General features: G+C 38.2%; 1 long non-coding RNA gene across 1 annotated transcript; it reads right to left on the bottom strand.

Moving 5' to 3' along the window:
- Positions 1 to 3,262: 3,262 nt before the first annotated feature.
- LOC118162739 lies at positions 3,263 to 6,276 on the bottom strand. Its single transcript, XR_004748597.1, has 2 exons — positions 6,045 to 6,276; positions 3,263 to 5,873 (listed from the first exon to the last, which is right to left on the bottom strand). It is a non-coding gene; the product is annotated as an uncharacterized LOC118162739 (long non-coding RNA).
- Positions 6,277 to 11,312: the final 5,036 nt, after the last annotated feature.

Here is an 11,312-nt window from a genome sequence, read left to right on the forward strand (position 1 = left end):
CTACATGCCAACGAGCCCCTTTGTCTCGCACAATGATTTCAGTACTTAAGTAATAGGGTAAGGTGGGGACATTTTCATTTTGATTTCTCTAATATTTTTTTGAGTTTACAAAACAAATCTGAAGCCTGATGTCAGTGTCCTTTTTCATGAAAATACAGATAAACAAGATATATATCTGAACAGGCAGGTTTTACTTGAATTCCCCTGCTACTTATAAATTTGATTAGGAAAAAAGAAAAGTGCTGAACAAATATTTTAGGAATCTGCCAGCTGATTAAATCACACTTTCTCCCTATCTTCCTGGCATAAGAGGTTGGCCTGGGCATCATTTTAAATCTTCTAGTTCAGATTATGATCTTTAAAATGACATTAAGCTTGCTTTGATGTTTCATGTGAGTACCAGACAAAAGCCCAGGAATTAAATGATTGCTCACATTGCAGCATCATAATAACATAGCTTCAGACTCCAACCAAAAGATAGCAAATGAATCTATTCCAGAAATGTTCATGCTTTTCCACTGAATCATGTCACTAGTTCTGCTAGAAAAAAAGTTGAAGTGCTCAAAATCTCAAACTAGATTTTTGACAGGACTGGGAGTAGTATCTGGGCTTTACTTTTCTTAAGTTTCTGGCATTGTGTTAACTGTCTGCTTTGAGATACATGGGAAGTCTTTGATGTCAGAAGCTGGAATTGTACCTTGTTTTGTTGTAAGATTGTGACATTCTGGAGCCCAGTAGGAGCAAACTCCGGGTGTGTAAACCATTAGCGTTCCTGTTCTTCTCATTAAACATTTTCCCATTGCAGAGTTTTATTTGGTCTAGTGGAAGGTAGCTGCTGGGTGAAGCCATGGTGTTCACCGGGCCAGGTAGAGTGGAGAACAAAATGAAATTGCTAAGATTTCTAAGTTGCTGCCTATCTACCAAGCTATGGTAATTTTCCATTCTTGGCCTGTTCCAATTGTGAGATAATATGGCTTAGCATTAACCTCTTTCAATTAACTTTAAATTGAAAGGCTTAAATTAAGCCACATCACTTTACACCTGGATGGGCTAACAGCATGCCCACAGTCATCTGCCAGTGATTACAATAGCTCAGCTAACAAACAATAACCTGGTAAACTCCTCAGATACAGCATCCTACTCTGTCTACAGCATCCTATGTGGAACTAGTGAGAAGGACAAAGCATGTGGGTGAATCACTGTCAGCAGCTGCTGTCACTGACCTTCCAGGGAACAGCCTTCTGAACTGGCTGTAGGGTTGTGAAAGCCTGAATTACCTAGTCACTGACCACCTCAATAGCAGCCCTGAAAATAATCAGGGACTAGCTAAATTCATCTGAGAGGATAGATGCAGCTGTCTGGTCAACTGTACGAGCAAACTAAAGCGTTTCAAGGTCCTTTATGGAGCCCCCCAAAGGACCCATACTTGTTTGTAGCTGCTTGTTGTGATTTAACATCCATAGGTTGTGATGAGGACAGTTCAATAGGCAAAGCAAAAACTTCACACATGAGCAAAGCCAAACCAGGAATCCATTCGCTGCTTCCCATCAGCAGGAAGGTGTTCAGCCACATCCAGGAAAGCTGGGCTCAGCACATGTAATGGTTTATTGGGAAGACAAATGCCATCACTCCAAACATTCCCCTTCCTTCTGCTTTACCCCAGCTTTTATTGCTAGGCATGATGCCCTATGATATGGGACATCCCTTTGGTCACTGGGGTTAGCTGCCCTGGCTGTGTCCCCTCCCAGCTCCTGATGCACCCCCAGCCTCCTCGCTGGCAGGCCAGCACGCAAAGGTGGAAAGTCCTTGGGCTCTGTGTGAGCACTGCTCTGCAACAACTAAAACATTAGTATGTTATCAACACTATTTTCATCAAAAATCCAAAACACGGTATCATGAAGAAAATTAAGTATATTCCAGCCAAAACCATGACACTATTCTAATCAGGCTTCTCTGGAGATTGCAAAGTGTTACAGTTCAGGTTTTCTGTTTTTCTCCCCCTAAAGATGAATTTACGTGAAGTCTAATGCTTGTGTATCATTGATTGCAAGTTGATGAAACTGGCTGAATATAATCTGTAAATGACATCTGTAAAATATTTTATCTCTCTCTCTCTTTTTTTTTTTTTCCCTTTAAATATATTTTCCTATCATTTTGAAAGTCTCTACTTATTGATTCATATCTTGACTGAAAGAAATTGCTGTGGATGGGGTGAAGAATAGAACAAAACTAGTAAGAGAGCAGAAGGAATATAAGAAAATCAGGAGAGAAGAGAGGGAGACACTTTAGGGAATCAGGATGCTTCAAGGGAGAACTCTAAGATAGAAGCAAATAACTAACTGTAAAATTTGAACTTAGTTCAGAGAAAAAAAAAATAGAAGAAGAATGGCATTGTTTTCCACTGAGTTAGTAATAAAGAAGGCTTTCTTTGAAGAGTTTTTGATGTTGACCACGAGATTATGCTTTGAGTATGACTTCAGTCCTGGTTAAAGTAAAGTATACAGTGATAAAATCTCTCATAGGTGGTTAAATCTTTGAGAAAACAATTGGTGCTAGAGTTTGGTACCTTTAAGTAGCAGAAATAAAAAGAACCTGAACCTGTGTGAAACCAGCCTATAGTTCCTATATATTTGTCCATGGAAAGAGGGACTTCATTTTGATTCACAAAATAAAATTGCTCTAAGCTATGCAGTATGTGAGTATAAGCTTGTGTTTCAGCTGGTGTAAATACAGTCAGCCCTGCCAGTTGGTTATGGTCCCTGCAGTACCAGTGCAAGGGAACCCACAGAAATGCCTTAACAAATGACAACCAGGGGAGGGCAGTGGGGCTTAGAAACTCTGGTGTGCACATTGCTGTGTGGTGTGCTGCAGTTTGCTGGCTGCCTGCTTGATAACTGGCAGGGAACCCAACTCAAAATTGACAAGATTCATGTCTTCTGCAATGCTTGGACAGCAGGGTCCTGTCCGTTCCTTTCCCCTGCCAAACAGCCTGGCACAGAGAGCAGAGTGCAGATGGAATGGCATAGCTCACCTGGACGCTTGAGTCTCTTGTAACTGCAGTCTTACTGAACTCTATTTGTCTTTTTGCTGGTATTTTCCCAAACTGAAAGCTGGAACTTAAAGCTCTGCAGCCTTTGCTTATGTCTCCTTGAGAGTATAAAGTAAAGAAGGGTCAATATCACTTTGCAAGTGACGAATGAATGTTATAGGAATTGATATAAGCATTCTCACATTAATAGCTTAAATTTATCCCACTACTGTCTTAAGAAAAAAGAATCCAATTTATTCACCAGGAATTAGTGTAAACAGTTTGCAGCATTGTATATGTATAGATATCCTTTAGATGTTACTCTTTTTTCACTGTTTCTTACTTCCATGTCTGGCCATGTCTGTTGCCATAAAATTACGGACATGTACCAAAGAGAGAAGCAGAGTTAGAGTCAGAAAGGAACTGGCACTGGGTAGTTCAGGGAATTGGCAAAGGGACTGAGAGCCTTTTGGTCTGTTCAAACCTTGCCGATGGGAGCTGTACAAACAGCTACAATGGATAAATGGTGTGTGCTCCTCATGAAGAATGCAGGAATATGAGGTGTTTTCCGAGGGAGAGCTGGAAGCAAGAATAAAGGGCAGGTTTATGGAAATAAAGGAAAGAAATAAATGATTTATAGTGAGATCACCAAAGATGATACAAAGAAATCATTGCTGTCTCGGCTAGGTTGTCCTTGTCTCATCTTCAATGAACAAAAGATTATTTAACACAAAAATGCTATTATAAATGTCCATTTTCTCAGAATAAATACAATTATTCACAGCTATGGATGTGTTAATGGTTAAATACAAATAGTTTCTATGGATCACTAGAAGGTGAGAGTGTCCAGAGTCATTTGTCCAAAACCTTCTGTGAGCTGTAAAGTCATATGTTGTACTTTTGTTTAAACAGGGAATACAGGCAGTTACTCTTTCTAAGCTTCAAGGTAACTTCAGTTTGTATTTGCCGTAAGCTCTGATTCAGATCTGTCGTTTGTGATTGTATTTCATTTGTCCTTTTCCTGAATATCTTGGCGTGTTGATAATTTGAATTTTAGGCTTCATAACATTCTTATTGTAGCCATGTAAGGCAAGGAATTTAGAACCTGTAATTATCAATATTGTGACTTACTTTAATGTTTTAGAGACATACGCCTTCCACAGGTTAAAGCAGAAAAAGAAAATGACATTGCTTTGTAATATATATTGATCACAAGTATGTAATAACATCTCTGGCTCTGAGGACATCACTGCTTACAGTCAAAACCACAGTTTGCTTTTAGCTTTATCCAAATAGGCCATTAAGCTGGCAGGTGAATTGGTTGTTGCCCTTCTCTTTCCTCCTCAGCTCCTCAATGCAGTATATTAACTGCAGGAGCATGTTAAAGCAATGTTGATTTCAAACTAAACCAGTAATAGCAGCAGGGGAAAATTGCCAGCTTGGTATCTTCTCACCTTTGCTGACTGGAAGGCTCCTGAAAGTTCGAGGAGATTGGAAATACAAATCATCGAGTCTGAGAAAATAAATAAATAAATAAAGCATTCCTAGAACAGGCATCGCTCCTCTAGTCTAAAATCAGCTCTGCTTTCCCTGTGCCAGTTTCTGAAGGAAATAGAAAGCATGCAGTAGAGCACAAATGTGCCCTGAGATTTTTTAAGGAGAATGCGCTCTGACCTTTAAGGAACAAACGCAGTGTTGAGGACCCTACCCACCAGCAGGCAATTACAAAGTGTCCGAGTCTTTTGGGCAATTCAGCTGTGGTTTCCTGCCTGCTCCTCTCCTCTTGGAAGCAGCCATATTCTGCAGCATGACCCTGACAGGCAAAGCTGGAGGGAGGTGTGCAGGGACTGAGCCGAACTGCTGCTGCTGTGGTGGCACAAAGAATAAATCTGCAGCTCTGTTGCTGGCTGTACCCAGTGCTTTGTCTCTGTGGTTAGCAATGGGCATTTTCTCCTGTGCTGCTTGTCACGTTCCTTCAATCTCCGGTACAATGAGTTCAGTGATGCTTTGACTCTTGCTGGATTTCACTGCCACATTTGTGACTGATCCTTGTGAGACTGGTTATGCTGTTGGCCTCGGAGAAGTGAAGGCACTAGCATGCTCATGTCACCATGTTGTGCATGGAGGAGGAGGGCAACTGAGCAGCACTGTGATCCATTGTGAGCAGGTAGAGATATGGCAGGGGTCAGGACTGCCTTAGAAGGAGGTGTGAGAAGGTTCTGCTTTGAGGACCTTTCTGCTCTTATCTGACAGGGGCCAGTGATGCATCTTTCCAGCTGGTCCCTGTCCTTGCCCCAGTTCTTGGCACCCTGCTGGTACTGTCTGAGTGAAAGAGTCATGGCTGCTGAAGCGTGTAAGCCTAAGGTGAGATCTGAGCACACATCTCATCCAGGTGACCTGATCTAATCTTTCTCTGGTCAACATCACTTTTCTCTTTTTTTTTTTTTTTTTTTTTTTCCTGGGGGCGGGGGGGCAACATCTTTTTCTTTTTTCTTCTTTTTCTTCACTTTATCCTGGGATGAATGCAACCTTGTAACACATCTATCATTTTTCCACAAGATAAAATAACTTTATCAATTAAACAGAGAGGCTAACAATTTCAGAATAATCCTAGCATCTTCCTCTGTAAGGTTGTGTCCTCCAAGTACTTTTTAAAATGATTTTTCTTCTGCAAGGCAAGTCTCAGATTGTATGAGGTGTTTGTCTTAATTTTATTTTTATGTTTCATTTTTGTCCTTGTAAGTCTGGAGATATCAAACTCTGTTTCCTTTAATGTCATTGTTATTGCATTTCTTTAGCAGTCACACCCACACTGTATCCATCCAAACTTGTTACCTGTACTGCTCTGAGGAGAAAAAAAAAAAAAAAAAAAAAAAAAAGAAAAAAAGAAAAAAAAAAGATGGAAAAAGATGGGAAGGGATTTAACAAGGACAGCTGTAATTTTCCTAACAGGGTAAAAAGCAGCCAATTGGAAGCCCTTTCTCAGTAGACACTGACGAGACACCAGAATACTCACTCCTCAGGTGAACACAGCAATCACATCCCTTGCTAGCACTACGGCATGTCAGTGCAGTAGAAGATGGTGAGCTGTAGGCTGCCAGCCTCCTCTATTTATAGTATCAAGAGCTTCGGGGTGTGAGGCAAGCTGTTTTTAACACAGTGGCATTTTCTTCTGTTTAATCATGGAGTAATATCATTTTTAGAAAGTCATTACTTCTGCCCAAGAGAGTTAAAGAATTATGCTTCTTTACCCAATTAAATTAGAAATACCTGTGAAGTAAAATAATAATAATAATAATAAAAAAAACTTTTTCAAAACTGGTTTAAAGGTCATTGTGTTGTCTGGCAAATGTAGAAAGCTAAATCAATAAACAGCATGTAAAAGAAAGGATGAGCTCCTGTTCTCTCTTTCCCATTTTGGCCCTATCCATTGCAATGCTGAGTAGAGTATGGAGATCCCATGCACAAGAAGATGAACAGAAACCTGCTTGGTCTGAAGCTGTGCTTGCACAACCTGATAAACAAATGAACCAACTAATTTTTTTATTGCAGGTTTATTTACAGTTCACAAGGACCTTTTTGTTTTCTATGTTTCTCCTCAGCATTTTCTTGTGCAGTTATATCCACAAATGTAACCTGAAGTTATATCCAAATACCAAAGCAGATGTATTCCAGGGTCTTGTCTTTTTGCAATAGGATTTAAATAATTCCCCTTGAGTCACATGGTTTTACAGAGATACTCAGCATGCAGAACATACCAGGATGTTCATTAGTTGTTAGGGAACCAGGACAGAAAATCTCCAGTGAAGGACTTCCAGTGTTTTGACAGTGTCACCTTTTAGAAGGTGCCCCAGGGTGTCTCGCACAACTTGAAGAACTAGTTTATCTTTGTGTCACACAAAAAGGTGATTGGAAGCCATTGGGAATGCAAGAGACCTAATTTAACTTGAAAGGAGGCATTGTTTGGTGTACATTTTGTTATATCGAGCACCCACAGATTATTTTAATTATTGCAATTCAATAGCACCCACAGATTATTTTAATTATTGCAATTGAATAGAATTCATAAATTTAAAAAAAGAAAATAGAAAAGAAGTTTTTGCACCTTTGGAACAATGAAATGGTTGGATATTGCTTGTACATTTAGAAGCATAAAATATTTCTAGCTTTTTTCCTCCCTGCCCACAGAAAACAAAGTAAAAGCAACAAGCATGGAGAAAATTTGAGGGACCATGGTATATATGTCCTTAAAGGTACAGCAGATGTCCTCACATATTCATGAGTGACATGCAAAGAGGAAGGAAAGACCCATGCAGACATAAAGATGGATGAGTTGACTTCTGCTGGTTTACTATTTCCTCTGCAGCCCCAATTCAAGCCCAGGACCTACCTCCACGAGTCAGATCAGCTTCTAGAATAGCTTGAAAAACTGATGATGACTTTTAAAAGGGTCCTGGAGTCAATGAGAACAAGACTAGAACATATAGGTCTGGCAGGGAGAGCCAGGGATCATGTAGTCTGTGTTCAAGAACAACATCATCTAGGAAACTTCCCTTGTGACCTTGACCTTAGGCTACCTCTCAGCTGTGAGACCAAGGAGGGCTCTGAGCTTTTTGACTAAAGTGCTGGATTTGGTCATGGCTCATGTATATATCGGGATTAGTCCCTGCTATGTGTCATCCCCATTCCACTCAAAGCTCTGAGATAAAGCATGTGCTCCTACCAGATCCCATTTGCAATAACTGAGGGCCAGGTCTTGCTGTTTTCTGAACTCACAGATCACTTTGGTGGCAGCTTAAGTCTGTTTTATTTTTTATTTTGTTTTGTTTTGTTTTTTGCTTTTGTTCTCCACATGCAAACTATAAACGATAATTTATATTACTAAACATTTTTATCTAAAATGATAATTTTATTTCATTTTACTTTGAAAACAAAAGCCAGTGCCTTCCCTTTATAACAAAGCAATAAATAATCATGCACTTCGTAATCACAAAGTGCTAGTCTTAACGAATGTGTCTAAATACATAAATGGCTAAGAGAGTCATTTAATCCCTCTATGTTGAACCCAAAATACGGGCGATTACTTCATTAAAAAAATAGACACTTATTAAAATCTATTTTCCTGCAAGGTCTCTTCCTACCTGTTGCCTGCCATGTAAAGGGCTCCATGAAGTCAATGGTGCCTTAAATACCTGGACCCTTGTGACTACAAGCAGCTCTTTTGTCAGGAGCCAGGCTCTGAGATATAAACTGTGGTCCAGACCATAAGGACTGAATGTCTGTTTTTTAGCTTTGACTGTCTGCACTGAGAAACAATCTTTAGTCCCCAAACCCCAAAGTCCTTAATAGTCCTTACTCTGTAAAGACTTTCTGATTTTATCTGTTTACATTTCTTTAAAGAAAGCTCTTTCACCTCTGACATACTCTATCCTTTATTAATAATAATAATAATAAAAAAAAAAAAAACTAATGCATTTTTAGGTTGCTGAGGTGACTTGGCCTTAGGCCCCTTAATTATAATGTACCCAAGGCCTTAATTAATTTGTGGGACTGAACAAGAGATGATTTCCCAAACAGCTTCTGAAAGTACAGTTTAAATCCTGTACTTATTAGAAGAGAAATATTGTTTAGGGCCAGGTGTAATATTTTTGTATCATTTCCAGAAACTGAGATGTTTTTTTCAGGAAACAACATGCTTTTAGGGATCTTATAGGTTTATATGGTAATACTGTGCTCAAGCTTCATGATAAACCACTAGTGTAGGGCTACTGCATTAAGGAAAACCTGAAATGTCATACTTTGGGAAAAAGACAGACCATTTTGTTCAGGGCTTTTTTGTTAATGTTACCTAAGTCCAAAACCCTCATCCACTGAATTCAGCTAGGGCATGATGGCATAAGCTATGATAGCAAATAAAGCATCCTTATTCCAGAAGAAACAGGGGTAGCTATCTGACATTTTACCAATAGAGGGCTCTATTGGTTTGATATAAGTCACAGAATAGGAGGAATTAGACTTTTTATTTTATTTTTTTATTTTTTTTTATTTTTGGAGGGGGGGGTTAGGTTGCTATAGTAAATCCTATAACCTATATAAAAGTGGAGTCAGTCAAAGTGAATTGAAAGAAATGCTTAAAGGGACACCATTTAAGTGTTACTCTTGTTGCTTTGTTTCGGTATTTTTGAATACTGATATTGGCTGATATGCTTATTTGTGCTTTGGAAAGGCACAGTTTACAATGCTGTGAGTTATTTTAGGAATAGGAAGATATTAACAGTGTGATAATTTTAAATGACCTGCAATGTTTAAAACCTACTAAAAATAAATGGATGTCTATATATGCTTTACCATTTTTTTTTGTCACATTTGCTCTTATCATGTATGTTTCTAAGCATAAAACACCAAGATAGATGTACATGTTAATTACAAAAGGAGAATTCATGTTAATAAACATGAAAGTGACTTAAAGAAAAATATTTGCTTTCCCACCTAAGTAGGATTTTTATTATATCCCAATTAAGGTAGAAGATATTATTGCTTCAGCTGTAGCAGGCCATTTAATAAACTGAAAAATAACCTAACATCTTTTTGGGGGTGTTGACTGCTATCCACTGTCTGACCTCTTTCATTAAACAATGGCTTCATGCCCTGATTCATCTCTTCATTGCCATAATAGACCTTCCTATTCTACTTTTTATTTTTTTGTTATTCATTTCTTAGTGACTGGAAAGATGGTAATCTCATCCTCTTAATTGAAGACTGGTTTTTAGGTGTGCTTGCCTTCTTAAGACACACATTATACAGTAAAAGAAGAAAAAGCCATGTCGGCATAAATGTGTGTTTAATGCAATGTACATGCATATATGTGTGGATATATACATACATACATAGAGAAAATTTATATCAGGTGTGTAATTTCAACATGTGTATGAATACAGTGAATTGAAGTTCCTTTTATTGTGCAAGCATAGTTCAAATTCCATTTTTATGCAATGGTGCTGTGACAGGCTTCCTAAGAAATAAATATGGGCTACAAATGAAAATACTTTAGCTTGCTGTTCTTACATTTTTTTTTCCTAGTAATGAATACAGACTTCAACTTGGGAAAATATAAAATGATCCTACTTTCAGTATAAATGTCCCTACAAAAATCAATTCCAATTTCATCTTTGTTTTAGTTAAAAAAAAAAAAAAAGAAAAAAAAAAAAAAGAATAAGAACAAAAGGTCAGGGCTATAAATAATGGCTACCTGTGGTTTTCATAAATAAATATCTCCAAAGCAGTGGAAGGCTGTAGAAATGCATAGACATTTTATTTTCCCTTCACTCATGAATCTGGTGTGTTGGAGGAATGTACATAAATAGATGGCTAGATATGGCGTGGATTCAGATTCAGCCATTTTCTTCAAATAAAAACATATGTTTTCCTGTTGATGTTGCTTTTTGTCCTTTGGAATGCATTAACATGTTAATAATGGAAAGACTTCAATAATGTATGGTCTACCTACGATGTTTTAAAAAATCTCATAAATATGAATCTATAGGTACAAGAAAGCTGTATATGCTTATGCACATCATAAATCATCCATCCTTTGTTTAAAAAAAAAAAAAAAAAAAAGGTGGGGGAGGAGGGAGTGAGGGTTTTCTCACTGGAACCTTTTCATCTTGTCTAGGGAGGACTAAGAAACACGTCCATTAACACTTACCTAGAAGTCATGTCCCATTCACTGTTGCTCTGTAGGAAAGATATTTTCCTTCTCTTTAATTTTCAGGAAGGGAGAATCTTGTTCTGTTTTCTAGCCTTGTAAGAGAGAAATGACTGCCTTTCCCCACCCCCGGGTTACAACTTTAACTCATAATCCCCCTTCCATGGAGATATGTAGATAACATAAATAGCCATGATATGTACAATGTGAACTGATTTGGGAGACTTTCAATTTAGTTATCTTAGGAGAAATAGATGCAGCTCAGTTCTTTCAATAACTGCACATACATTTTTTTACTGGGGTCCATGCTATTTGTCTTCTAGAGAAAGACAAATATAATAACCATTCTAGCATGTGCACCACTGAATATAGTGGAAACTATATTACTGCATTAATTGTACCTCATGCAGGTATTATTACTTAGAAGAGTTAAAAAAATAAATAAAAATGGATTGCTAGATTTAAATGCACTACCCAGTGCTGCTGACTAATATAACGTTATTCTGTCCCTCCCTCACCCCTCGGTAATCAGCAAAGCATGCATAACTGTGGAGTGTTTCTCAGTAATTTTGGTGATGT

This window comes from Oxyura jamaicensis, chromosome 2, assembly GCF_011077185.1.
Source record: "Oxyura jamaicensis isolate SHBP4307 breed ruddy duck chromosome 2, BPBGC_Ojam_1.0, whole genome shotgun sequence".
Lineage (NCBI taxonomy): Eukaryota > Metazoa > Chordata > Aves > Anseriformes > Anatidae > Oxyura > Oxyura jamaicensis.